A 12,342-nucleotide genomic window follows, 5' to 3' on the forward strand; every position below is an offset into this window, starting at 1 on the left:
CCCTGAGGCTAAACGATGCCTACTTAATTTGTAGGAACCCATTGACTTGGGAGGGGCGGAGAAGTTGTGGGTCACACTGGGGGACGCGGTTGCCAAAAGAGACATAGTTCAATTATAGGGAGGACTGGCCCCCTCTACTGTTATAACTTGGAAGCAAAATATTGACTGGTGCATGTTTCGAGAGAAAACGGTCTATGTGGCAAGAGGATGCCCCCAAAAATGGTCCAGAGTGTGGGCTATGTGGAACACTTATAGGGGAGATATCTGTGTTGCACCAACTGCCCTCCTCGACAATGAAGCCCTGTCTCCCTGAGTACCCTGTCCAAAATAGAGCCTGTTTCCTGCAATTGCTTTGTGTCCATAGTGAAATGTCGTACTCAAACATGCCATATTTCAATTACATGTGATGTGCCGATCGTTTGTTTGTTTATTATGATTAATAAACAGATATTTAAAAAAATAAATTGTTCAAAGTTGGGAACTTTGACACCTCAGTTATCCGTAGGGAGGCAAAGCTTGAACAGCACTACTCTTTGCCATGAGTTGTACCAAATAAGATCCCCCACCATGCGCTCTAGTGTGTGGAAGAAGGGGTCGCGTATAAATAGAGAGAGATTAGCGAAATAGTAAAACAGTCTAGGTAGAACCACCAAGTTTGCCATGGCCACTCTCCCCACCACCAACAACAGTAAAGTCTGCCCAAATGATATTTGCAGCCAAAGTGCAGTAACAGCATTGCCTAAATATCCCTCCAAAAGATCCTCAGGCGTGTGGTAAATTTGAATCCCCAAATAATGAAAAGCAGTTAGTTGCCACGTAAGGGTGATGTCGTTCATCATATTTACTGGGTCTGGAGTATTTATATTGAAAGAAAAAAGAAACAACTTGACCCAACTTACTTGAAGACTGTACGCAGTGGCAAATTTGGGCAGGTCTGCAATAGCTGGAGGTATAGAGTGGTCATCTTTAAAGTGGAACAGAATGTCACCTGCTTAAAGAGAAATGCCCCAAAGGGATCCCACAGTGTTGGCCCCGAATACGCAGGTGATGCACCAGTGGCTTCAGTGTCATGGATACAGTGGGCAGCTGGGTCTGCCACTGTATTGCAATGGGGTCTGAAATATGACAACCAATGTTGACTATCTGTGGGCTCAGTGTATAATAATCTTACCAACCAAAGGAAGAGGTGTCCCAGGCCTTACCGCTGAAGTACTTCAAACATGAAGTATCACTCAAGGGAGTCAAAGGCGTTATGCAGGTCTGAGACTGAGCATCCTGAGTGAGGATAGCGTATCGGGCATGTGCTAATATACAGACAAAGCACTGAAGGTTCAAGGAGGGGTTCCTGGCTGGTACAAAACCGTTTTGGTCAGAGTTGTCAAGTTGCTGTAACAGGTGGGCCAGTCAATCCCCCAGGATTTTAGCTAAGATCTTATAGTCCAGATTTAATAAAGCAAGAGATCTATAGGATTTGGGATCAAGCATGTCCCAACTAGTTTGGGCAAGAAAATGAGGAGGGCATCACTAAAATTAGGCAGTAATGATGCTGCAGTGAGTTAGGTGTCGTATAACGTTTTCAGGTGGGGCAGCAGTAAGGGTGCATATACCTTAAAGAATTCAGCCAGTAGGCCTGGGCCTTTGCTTGTGGAAAGGCACAGATCATCTCCCATACCTCAAAGTTGTAGATCTCTCTGGTAAGTTAACCCCTTCGCTGCGGGGGGTTATTCCCCCGCTGTGCTGGGGGAGGGGGGCGCGCATAGCGCCCGCATGCTCATGACGAGCTGAGCTCGTCATGAGCTACAGTGCTCCTGTGCTCATGACGAGCTCAGCTCGTCACAGGTGCATTGGCTCCATGGAACGTTCAGCACAGCGGGGGAATTCTCCCCGCACCTGAGCGTTCCACGGGCCATGACGAGCTGAGCTCGTCATGAGCACCGGAGCACCGTACCTCATGATGAGCTCAGCTCGTCATGAGCATGGAAGAGGTTAATCCCTGTCTTCAGGTGAGATCACCCCAGTCAGGAATTCGCCCACGGCATCTAAAGGTGTTGTGAAGACTGAGGCATATGGTCTATTGGTGCATAAAGGCAGAGTGTATGTCCCTCTTTTTGTGGAGTATTTGTCCCCCAGCAGAGCAGATAGACAGAAAGGGGTGCCTGTTCACACCCTTGCTTATCAACCACAGCAGTAGTGTACCTGGGCAATCTGCGCCAGCATGTGTACGTTTAGTGTGTTCTGGATACTAAAGGCAGCACAGTCTTTCCAACTGGGCAAGAAGTTCCCTTTTGGACTGGTGGTGTAGGTGCCCCCGATCAGCGCTGGAAGCCTGAGTCAGTTCCTCATGCCTAAATGTCTACCCTCCAAGTGAGAGATGTCAGCAGCGAGGTGACGAACCATGTTGAGTGCGTTGCCCATACAGTGTCCTCGAATGGTTACCTTAAAGGCATCTCACTCTAATAAAGGACAGCAGGCCGAGCCTGCATTTATGTCAAAATACTTCTCAATACTGTCAGCAATGGAGGCGCGAAACAGGATGTCCGTCAGTGTGGATGTATGGAGTCACCAGAGGGGTATAGGGAGAGGGACATGTTCTCAGCAGAGAACAATTCCCTGGGTTGTGGTCAGAGTGTGTGCGCCCAAAGTAGTCCGTGCATGCAACATGTGGAGTGATGTCATTGGCGCATAGACACCAATCAATATGGACGTGAAGGCTGTGTGCATGCATTTAGTGGGAGTACACTCTGATATTGGGATTACGGTGGTGCCACACGTCTACCGCCCCCAATGATTTTACCAAGTGATCAGTGTGCGCAATGGTGGTAGCATCAATGCAAGAGAGCAGCAGGAAAGAGCAATCCAACCCATTGTCCAGGACACTATTGAAATCCCCTCCCGAAAACCAGGGGATATCGTTCCAGTGGGCCAAAGTGGTGGAGAGAGAATGAAGGAAGGGAACCTGGTCTATGTGCATTTGTCGCATATGTAGCCCCGAGGACCAGTCAATTACCATCTGAGCAGCCCTCCAACCCTCCAAACACATATCGACCCTCTGGATCTACAGTTGATTTTGTGGTAGCGGAGGGGACACCCGCCCTAATCCATATCGGGACCCCTTAGGCATAAGTGGAATAGTTTGTGGAGAAACCTTGGCCTCGCCATCTTTTCTGTGGCCAGGACTGCTCTAGACTTGATAAGTGTGGCTCCTGGAATTAGGCGATGTGCGTGCCTGTGACACAGGTAGGAGTATATTGTGTATCTACAGGAAGGGGTGTGGATACCTCTCACATTCCAGGTGATGAAGTTTGTGGTGGCTATTTTGAGATGTTTGGGGGTACGGATGCAGCAGGTGCCCCAGGCATGGATTCCGGCATTTGATTAAAGATGCCGAGCAAGGATGAGCATAGTGTGTAATAAGTAATACCAAGAAAAACAAAATGTAAAAACATAATAATGAAAAGTAAATATCATAGAGAGCAGGTGCACAACCGGTACATGCCCAAACCATTGTAGATAGAGGGACTGCTAAGAAGGAGTCGGTCTAGGGGGTGAGCTGAGAGACTAGACATTGAACAATTGCCATATCCCATGTCGAGTAGACAGTGTTGAAACCCCGTCCTGACGACCATCCAGAATAACAGCAGTCAAGTCTAGAGGTGTTTAGAGTGGCAGGGAAATACACCAGTGGAAACCAAATAACCATCATGCAGGCCGACTTCTCCTGTACAGTTGGTACAAACCATTTTACAAAGTACATACAGCTGGAGTGGGGGAGGAAGGCAAGGGGAGAATAAGTATGGACATGCAAGCACACCATTTTCAAAGGCTATCACTGGAGGTTTGTTGAGGCATTGTGGCCATCTCTTCAGTGTTCAAGAGGATGATGTTGGATGTAAGAGAGTCACTGTCGCTAGATATTCTGGAGCCTCCCTTGTTCACACTTTAGTATGGTCATGGGCATCCACTGTGCCGTGCAGTGTTCCTGGATGACCGTCTCCAGATTTGGGGAATCTTGTGCCCGTGAGGCTGTCAAGTTCTGGGATTGAGCATATTTCCTGCGTTTCTGCCTTGCTGGTGGGGGCTGCCTGTGTGCGACTGAGGAACTGCCAGTGTCAGTTATTCCGCTTTGCTCCATCCAGGGCCACACATCTGCTGGGTCAGTGAAGAAGGAGGTTTTGCCATTTGTTAGGTTCTGGGAAGAGTGCATACTGGATGTAATGTTCCCACAATTGGTGCTTAACCTCAAGAAATGTGTATCGCTTCTGCTGTACCACAAGTTTATACCCTGGAAACACCAATATACAGGAATTATTCACTGTCAAGTCACCCTGCTGGCAGGCCTCATTCAAGGCAACATCTCTGTCCCAGTAGTGCCAGAGGCATGACACCAACAGGTGGGGTCAAGCACAAGGTGGGAGTCTTTGTGTAGGAACTCTATGGGCAATTCCCACTGAGAATATTGGTCCACAGGGGTGAAACCGTGTATCCAAGTATCATTGTATACCTCCACATCTTTGCCTTCAATGCCTTCAGGAAGGCCCACCACTCTAATGTTATTTTGTCGGGATCGCACATCAGTGTCTTCAGCGCGTCCATCTAGGATGTGCACCGACTCCTGCAAGGTGGTGATATGGGATTGAAATTCTGAGGTCTGTGGTTGGAGAGTTGCGATTGTTTGTTCCGTACCTCATACCCTGTCTGTAAGCTTCTGATGGTCGTCACGTACCAGGATAGGCCCTTGGTTATGGCGTCAATCTTTGATTCCATGGAAGCACCAGATCTTTCCTTTGCTTCAAGAATGACATCTAACTTATCTGGGACTGCTTCTGGGCACTGGATGGTGGTATCAGGGGTGAGTGCGCATGGCTGCGGCACCAGTTGATTTTATTTGAAAAGTTTTATATAGCGCTGGCTAGTCCCGGAGATATCAGAGCGCTTAACATGAGTTACAGCGAGTTACATGATACATAGTTACATCACTTAAATCAGAGTCACAGGGTGAGGAGGAGGGGAGGGAGGGAATACACAACGGGAGAAACGAGGAAAACAATGTCAGATGTCCGACTGGGTAGGTGACAGCCGAGTGGGTGAAACCAGGGCCAGACTCCTCTTTAGGTGCATGTGACAGCTCCACCGGGCATCTGCCAAGGTTGCTCATGCATCGAGGTGAGAACAAACAGTTTTGACGCCCATGGGGCATCGTCAAAGGTACAGCAGAAGTTCAGAGGAACGGTATTTATGAGTTATATATAGAGCTGGCTAGACCTGTAAGTATCTGAGCACTTTACATTAGGCTACACAATGTTACAAAGAATGAAAACAAATATACATTACTTCAAAAATTAAGCAACAAATTGGGCGAGGAAAGAAAGGTGAGACAAATAGATAGGAGGGGGAAGGGGGAAGTGTGTAGGGGGAGGATGAGGGAAAAGGCGGCAGGGGAGATGAAAAGACGGTAGGAGAGACGAAAGTCTGCCCAAAGACCGACTGGGTAGGTGATGTCTGAGGAGGGAATCCACTGCCCACCACCCCAATAGCTAAACAGGTAACTCCATTGGGCTATCTTCAGATAGCTAGGTCTCAACGGACGAGGGAAAGTTCACAGAAGAAAGTCCAGTGGATAGACAGGGTATGAACGATGAGCAAGGACAGGTGAGGGCAAAAGTCAATAGCAGGAAAGAGAAGAAGAGTAGAGAAGTGAGGGGTAGGGTGTATGGTGAAGGGGAGAAGGGAGAAAGGTCCAGTATAGAGACTCAGGAGAGTTTGCCCACAGACTTGCTGGGTAGGTGATGGTCAAAGAGGGAAATCCATATCCCATCTCCCCTTTAGCTCGCGAGGTAGCTCCACCGGGCGTCAGTCAAAATGGCAGTTCTCAGGCGCAACAGGTTGAGGAACCTTCAGAGTATATGAGAGGCAAGGATAGGGGGTGGAGCAACTGTGGGCCCGCTTATGAGTGTAGGAGTGGACCACAACACCTCATAGCATGAACAGCCCAATATGGAGAGTCAGTGGCAAGGTGCAGGAAATGATTCAATGTTGCATAACAGGTGCATAAGTAACATCATCTGGACTGAGAGACGCCACAGAGAAGCACAATCCAGGTCTACATCATAGACAGTAGTTGGTATGGTGTAGAATGTTTGCGCAAGTGATCAATAGTGAGGTAGAGGAGAAGATGGTGTAGCAATGTATTTCACAATGAGGCAGGCAGCGGCCTCGTAGGTCTGAAGATTCAGGCATTCAAGGTTAAGTTTAACCCATGCAGTGTCTGGAAATGTATGATGATGCAGCGCCTCATATACAGTGTCTCCGAGGTAAGGACATTGAGGTAGGACCCCAAAAGGGCCATGGACCAGTGTTGCATGAGTATGCCTGTGTTCAAGCATGTTCTCACAGTTACAATATACTATGTGCCAATATTTCACTGGTGAAGCCACAGTGTGTAGTAGTTAACAAAGAAGCTCACTGAGGTAATTAACTCACAATTTCGATCAGCTGTGTCCGGTAGTATGTCCAGAATGGTGCTTCCCTGACATAGCTCTCCCCGGGGCCTAGCAGTGCATGTTGGCAGCTTCAGGCAGCTCCAGGCAGCTTCTTAGGCCCACTCTGAGCTGAGCAGCAGCAGGCTTGTTAAGACGCATGTATCGTCCTCATCTGACACAGCAGAGTCAGTGTGGGTGCAGGTAATGCAGCAGGTGGCAGGTAGAAACAGCACCACACACTATACAGAACCACCATAAAGCCAGGCAGTGCCGCATGAGGGCAGTGTGGGATCCACCATGTAGATAAGGGGGCTATCACATGACCATCATGAGCCCAGAAGCAGGTACGGTCTCCGTAGTTCGGGGGGCATTGATGCCAGGCAAGTCCACTCCCAGCAGCACACTAGAGATCCTGGGGGCCATGGGCCTCAAGTGGCCACCTGGGCAGCTAGCAGTATCCTGCAGGCAGGGTATCCCAAGAGCTCTATGGGGATTGCAACTCTTTGTCACCTGGGTACCTCGAGGGTGTAACAGCAAATGGGGGGCCAATCGGACGGCACTGGTGATTTACCACCTCTGACTGGCACGCTGCTTGTGATCTTTCATGTGCTGTGCAGAGGGTCATGGTGGGCTCACCAGAAGGCTGCGAGGACTCACAGTCAGTGTGGGCAGTGGCACAGCATCTTGTGGTGTCCAGCGGCCACTATATTTAAGCAGGGCAGGCTCCCAGTGGCATCCTCAGCACGAGTGGTGAGTTAGGGGACCGTATGGCCACTCATCGCTATGTAGATTTCAGGATGACGGTAGTGTGGCAGAGAGTTCATTTAACTCACATCCACTATCTTAGCCTTCTTGGCCATGCCCCCCAAGACTACGAAGCCATTATAATAAAACTTGCTGATGAGGGCGGTGCAACTCCCAATATAAACATACACGATTAAATCAAGAAAACATAGTTGTAATTTAGGAACCAAGATACCTACATGAAGTATTTACTATAACTTAGAAAGGAATAACAATGCAGATCATTCTCATGAATCCCCTGATTGAGGGTTTGAAGCCAGTACACACTCACAAGTATCTATTGAAAACTCATCCTATAACACAAGTATTAGACCTCAACCGGCAATTCACAAATGTCTGACAAACACAGCAGGTAAACATATTTTGCAAGTATACACCTCAGAAACCACTCTCACTTTTTATTGATGACTGTTTTTGGACATTGATAAAAGATATCCACGATGTAAGGGGTTTCCTCAAACTACTGAGAAAGCTTTACATTCAAATATACAATATTTCAATGTTTACCTCGGATGTAGCAATGCCATATAAACATTAATATTGCACACATTTATATCGGAAGGCATAGAGAGGCTGTTTAGTACAGACAATTGCATCTGGTTTTGCACTACAATATTTTCATTTTGAAGAGAAATGCATTCCGACCTTCAACGCAGTCATTGGTGCACACATAGTCATAGCATGTGTAATTATCTTACTTTATTACCCGAATTTTCAGCATGGGCTCAATACACATTATTAAAATGTTATTTTTTCTTTCTGAATGGATTTATTGATTTTCGTTAATCCGTCAGAAAAGCTGAGATTAACATTACTTTTATCACTTTCTTCACACAACTGAATGATAAATGTCACTATATCCAATGCCTCCCTGCTGTTGGGCACTATATCACCACCAGTATATTGTCTGGCATTACATCATACCCGGGGAGACCTATCGTCTTTTTATGTCCTTAAATTTGCTGTAGCCTATTTCTTAATTAAATCACTTATTTCTATAACTTGCATTTAGTAATGATGGTGATGCAGTACCCACAATTTGGTGGACCTCATGTAGTAGGATATACCAGAATGTAATTATCCTTCCTACTGGAAATTTATAAATGAATTTTCCAGAATTCAATATAAACATAAGAGATTAAAATTCAACACAATAGTATTTCACACCAAATGACTGCAATAACCTTCTCATACCAACCTGTTTGTATCCTACTAATACCATTATGTTTTACCATAGAGTTATTTGTTATTGGTTAAACGAACTGAACTGTCAATGACATGGACATGATTGAAGCTTTATTGAACTGGTATTATTGAAATTTAGAAACAAATTGTACCCAGTGAAAATGTAATACAGTGCTAAACATAAAGTTTCTAAAGCTATAACAGTACAGTTTTGTAAAGATAATTTAAGAAGGAAGAACATTGCCTTCATTACGCAATGTCCCAGAATACTACAGATATTTCAATGTTCTGAAACCATTGTAAACATGTTTAAAATTGTCAGAAATATTTAACAGTCACCAATGTTCACTTTGCAGTGAAGCAGCAGCTTGAAAGACTAAGGGCCAGATGTAGGTCGGTCGGTAACGGCCGAAAATCGGTATTTTCGGCCGTTACCGACCGGTATTGAAGAATTGGTATGTAGGGGCATATTTTTACAGAATCGGTAAATTTACTGATTCGGTAAATTTACCGATTCTGTAAAATACCGATTCGGTATTTGTACCGAATCTGTAAATCCCAGATGTAGCTGGGACTCTTCTGAGTCCCAAAGGCCCTACAAAATCGGTATTTTAACACACAATCCAATTGGGTGTTAAAATACCGAAATCAGGTGTGCATGCACATGTGTGCATGCACACCTAGCCATGTGACAGACAGACATGCCCTTAGGGCATGTCTGTGTGCCACATGGCGCACATGCCTATTTTTGGGGTGCCAGAGGGTGTCAAAGTGACACCCCCTGCACCCTTGCAGAATTCGGTATTTACAGATTCGGTAATTACCGAATCGGTATTTCCCATTGATTCCTATGGGCTTCACAGCCCATAGGAATCAATAGGGAATACCGATTCGGTATTTACCAAATCGGTAAATACCGAATTCTAAAGATTCGGTATTTCAACATCTGGAAATACCTACATCTCCCCCCTTCATATTTACCGACTCTTAAATACCGAATCGGTAAAATTCGGTATTTAAGAGTCGGTAAATATGAATTACCTACATCTGGCCCTTAATCATTATGGTTGTAAATCCCACAATGAATTTACCACAGAAAGTGCTTTCAGAACTGAAGAAGGGTTCATACCCTTGCCCTACCTGTAGCTGCTGTAATAACATTATTAAAGGTATCAAAGTCGTTCACAATAGCTCAAGCAGGCCTGTAAATTATGTCACTTTATACATGTACTAGCAGCCCGTCCCGACGTTGTCCGGGTATGAATTGCTGCCGGCCAGTAGTATATTGTTTTGTAGGATTTCGTTTTGATAGCATTTCTTATCTGTGACAGGCCTGTGAAACGCTCCGATTCACAGTGCACTGCTGATGCACTTAAGAGTGCGCGTTCAGTAGTGTGTGAACTCGAGTTTCCCTACTTTATTTTTCCTTGCAATATTATATAGCACGAACTCGACAACATGGCATGAGCACAATTTACATTACAGAAGAACACATTCATTTGTGGTAGGCACGGGGAGACAAAGCGATTTGCCTGGAATCACAGGATGTTGAGCTGATGCCGAGATTCGAACGTAGCTCCCCAGCTCTAACGTTCGCAATTCTAGAACTTGTGGCGGGAGGTGTGTCTAAAAGTGTATGTCTGTGCTGGCCATCAATGAGAGAGACCTGTGCATTTTTCAAATCGGTGGTGAAAAAATATGAGTATGTTGCTGGAGATGTGGGCGCCGTGCCACCAATGTACTTACCGGGGGAGGGTAAACACCCATTATTCCGCAACTTTCTTTCCGCATACCATCACTCCGCATACTTTCATTACGAAAGTACCATGACTCCGCAATGTCATTATAATGCATGGCATTACATTTTATATGCTTTTACCACGCATACATTTACAACGAAATTCGTTGTAAATGCATGAATGGTAAAAGTATGGTTTTTTTTTTATGTTTGGATAAGGTAAGTATGGGTATAGGGGTATATGTTTTGGGGTACTGAGGTATATGTTTTGGGGTGTTTGGGTATTTTAAGGGTTCAAATATAGTTTTGGGTTATGGGGTACAGGGGTAGTTTTAGGGTTTAGGGATAGGTATGGGTTTTGGGGCACCGGGGTATTTTTAGGGTTCAGGGCTAGGTTTGGGTTTTGGGGTATAGGGGTATTTTTAGCGTTCAGGGGTAGGTTTGGGTTTTGGGGTACAGGGGTATTTTAAGGGTTCATGGCTAGGTTTGGGTTTTGGGGTACAGGGGTATTTTGGGGTTCAGGGGTAGGTTTGGGTTTTGGTGTACAGGGGTATTTTTAGGGTTCAGGGCTAGGTTTGGGGTTTTGGGTACATGGGTATTTTTAGGGTTCAGGGGTACGTTTGGGTTTTGAGGTAAAGGGGTTTTTTAAGGGTTCAGTGCTAGGTTTGGGTTTTGGGGTACAGGGGTATTTTAGGGTTCAGGGGTAGGTTTGGGTTTTGGGGTACAGGGGTATTTTTAGGGTTCAGGGCTAGGTTTGGGTTTTGGGATACAGGGGTATTTTTAGGGTTCAGGGGTAGGTTTGGGTTTTGAGGTACAGGGGTATTTATAGGGTTCAGGGCTAGGTTTAGGTTTTGGGGTACAGGGGTATTTTTAGGGTTTAGGCTTAGGTTTGGGTTTTGGGGTACAGGGTATATTTATAGGGTTAAGATGGGTTAGTGTTTAAGGGTGTTGGGGTATTTTAAGGAGTAAGGGTGGGTTATGATTATGGGGTGCAGGGGTATTTAAAGGGAGCAGGGTGGACACCCAGAGCTGGAATGTACAGAACCTGGGGGAAAAAACCAATGAAATATTGGGCACAACGCTCGCTTTTTCTCCGTAATCCCACGCCCCGCACACGCCCTTCGCCCCCAGCACACGCCCACAGCACACGATATGAGATAGGGCATGAAGGGCGGAATGTACCACACGCCCCCAGCACAAGCCCACAGCACAACGCAGACACGCCCACAAGGGACTACTTTGCTGGCACGGTTCTTTTACCTTTTAAATGTATATGGTGGGCGTCTGCATAGACTATGTCCTTCTGCTGCAACTGCCCTTTCCAACGCTGTATTGGGTGTTGTGATTGGTGCTGTGGTACCTGAGATTACCTGCCTCAAAGGTTTGGGCTCTCTCTTTATTATATTAGTATAGATATATATGCCTGCATTACTAAAGGGAATTCATTTAAACAGATATTTCTATGCGTTACTGCCTTCTTTTTGGACAGCACACTCCATGGACAGAAGGAGGAAACTTTGATCAGTGTTTCCGAGCTGTCCTGTCTGAAAATAAAGCACTAACTCAGAGCAATGTTGGTTTAAATGAATCCACTTTATGTACTGCAGGCGCTTAATCCGAGCCCGTCACATCCAAAAATATTCTATAATAACTTTCAGGAATAGACAAAAATGTACATATTTCATTCATTCATCTTTTGTACATAAAGGCACTTGATTGGGGTTTGCATTAATTTATATTTCAGATATTAAAGATAATGAAATGGTTTGTATGTTGAAATTTGCATACCAAAAGAGTACTTTGTATCACTACTTGTCTAGACAAAAACTGATATTATGTATGCCCATGCTCAATTAAGTATATATCATGCAGCTCTTAGGATGGTCAACATTGATAACAGAGAGCACAATGCCCCTATTAGTAATATTGTGTTCAAATTTGAACTATCATGTTTTTTTAAAGTATTGAAAATAAATATTAAAGTAAAATATTACCAATGGTAAAATGTTACATACTTGTTGGTTATTTTGATGTGATTGGACCTTCTCACACACATTGTAATGTAATATAAGGTGGATTTGAAGAGCTCTGCATGTCTCCCGTGAGGGTATCCAGGAGCTGAGCAGTAGAGCATGT

General features: G+C 45.3%; 1 protein-coding gene across 1 annotated transcript in view; it reads left to right on the forward strand.

Moving 5' to 3' along the window:
• Window positions 1-12,342, forward strand: part of LOC144786128 (uromodulin-like) — a 649,354-nt gene that overhangs the window by 189,976 nt on the left and 447,036 nt on the right. The window lies entirely within an intron of this gene.

The sequence above is a fragment of the Lissotriton helveticus genome, chromosome 10, assembly GCF_964261635.1.
Source record: "Lissotriton helveticus chromosome 10, aLisHel1.1, whole genome shotgun sequence".
NCBI classification, from domain to species: domain Eukaryota; kingdom Metazoa; phylum Chordata; class Amphibia; order Caudata; family Salamandridae; genus Lissotriton; species Lissotriton helveticus.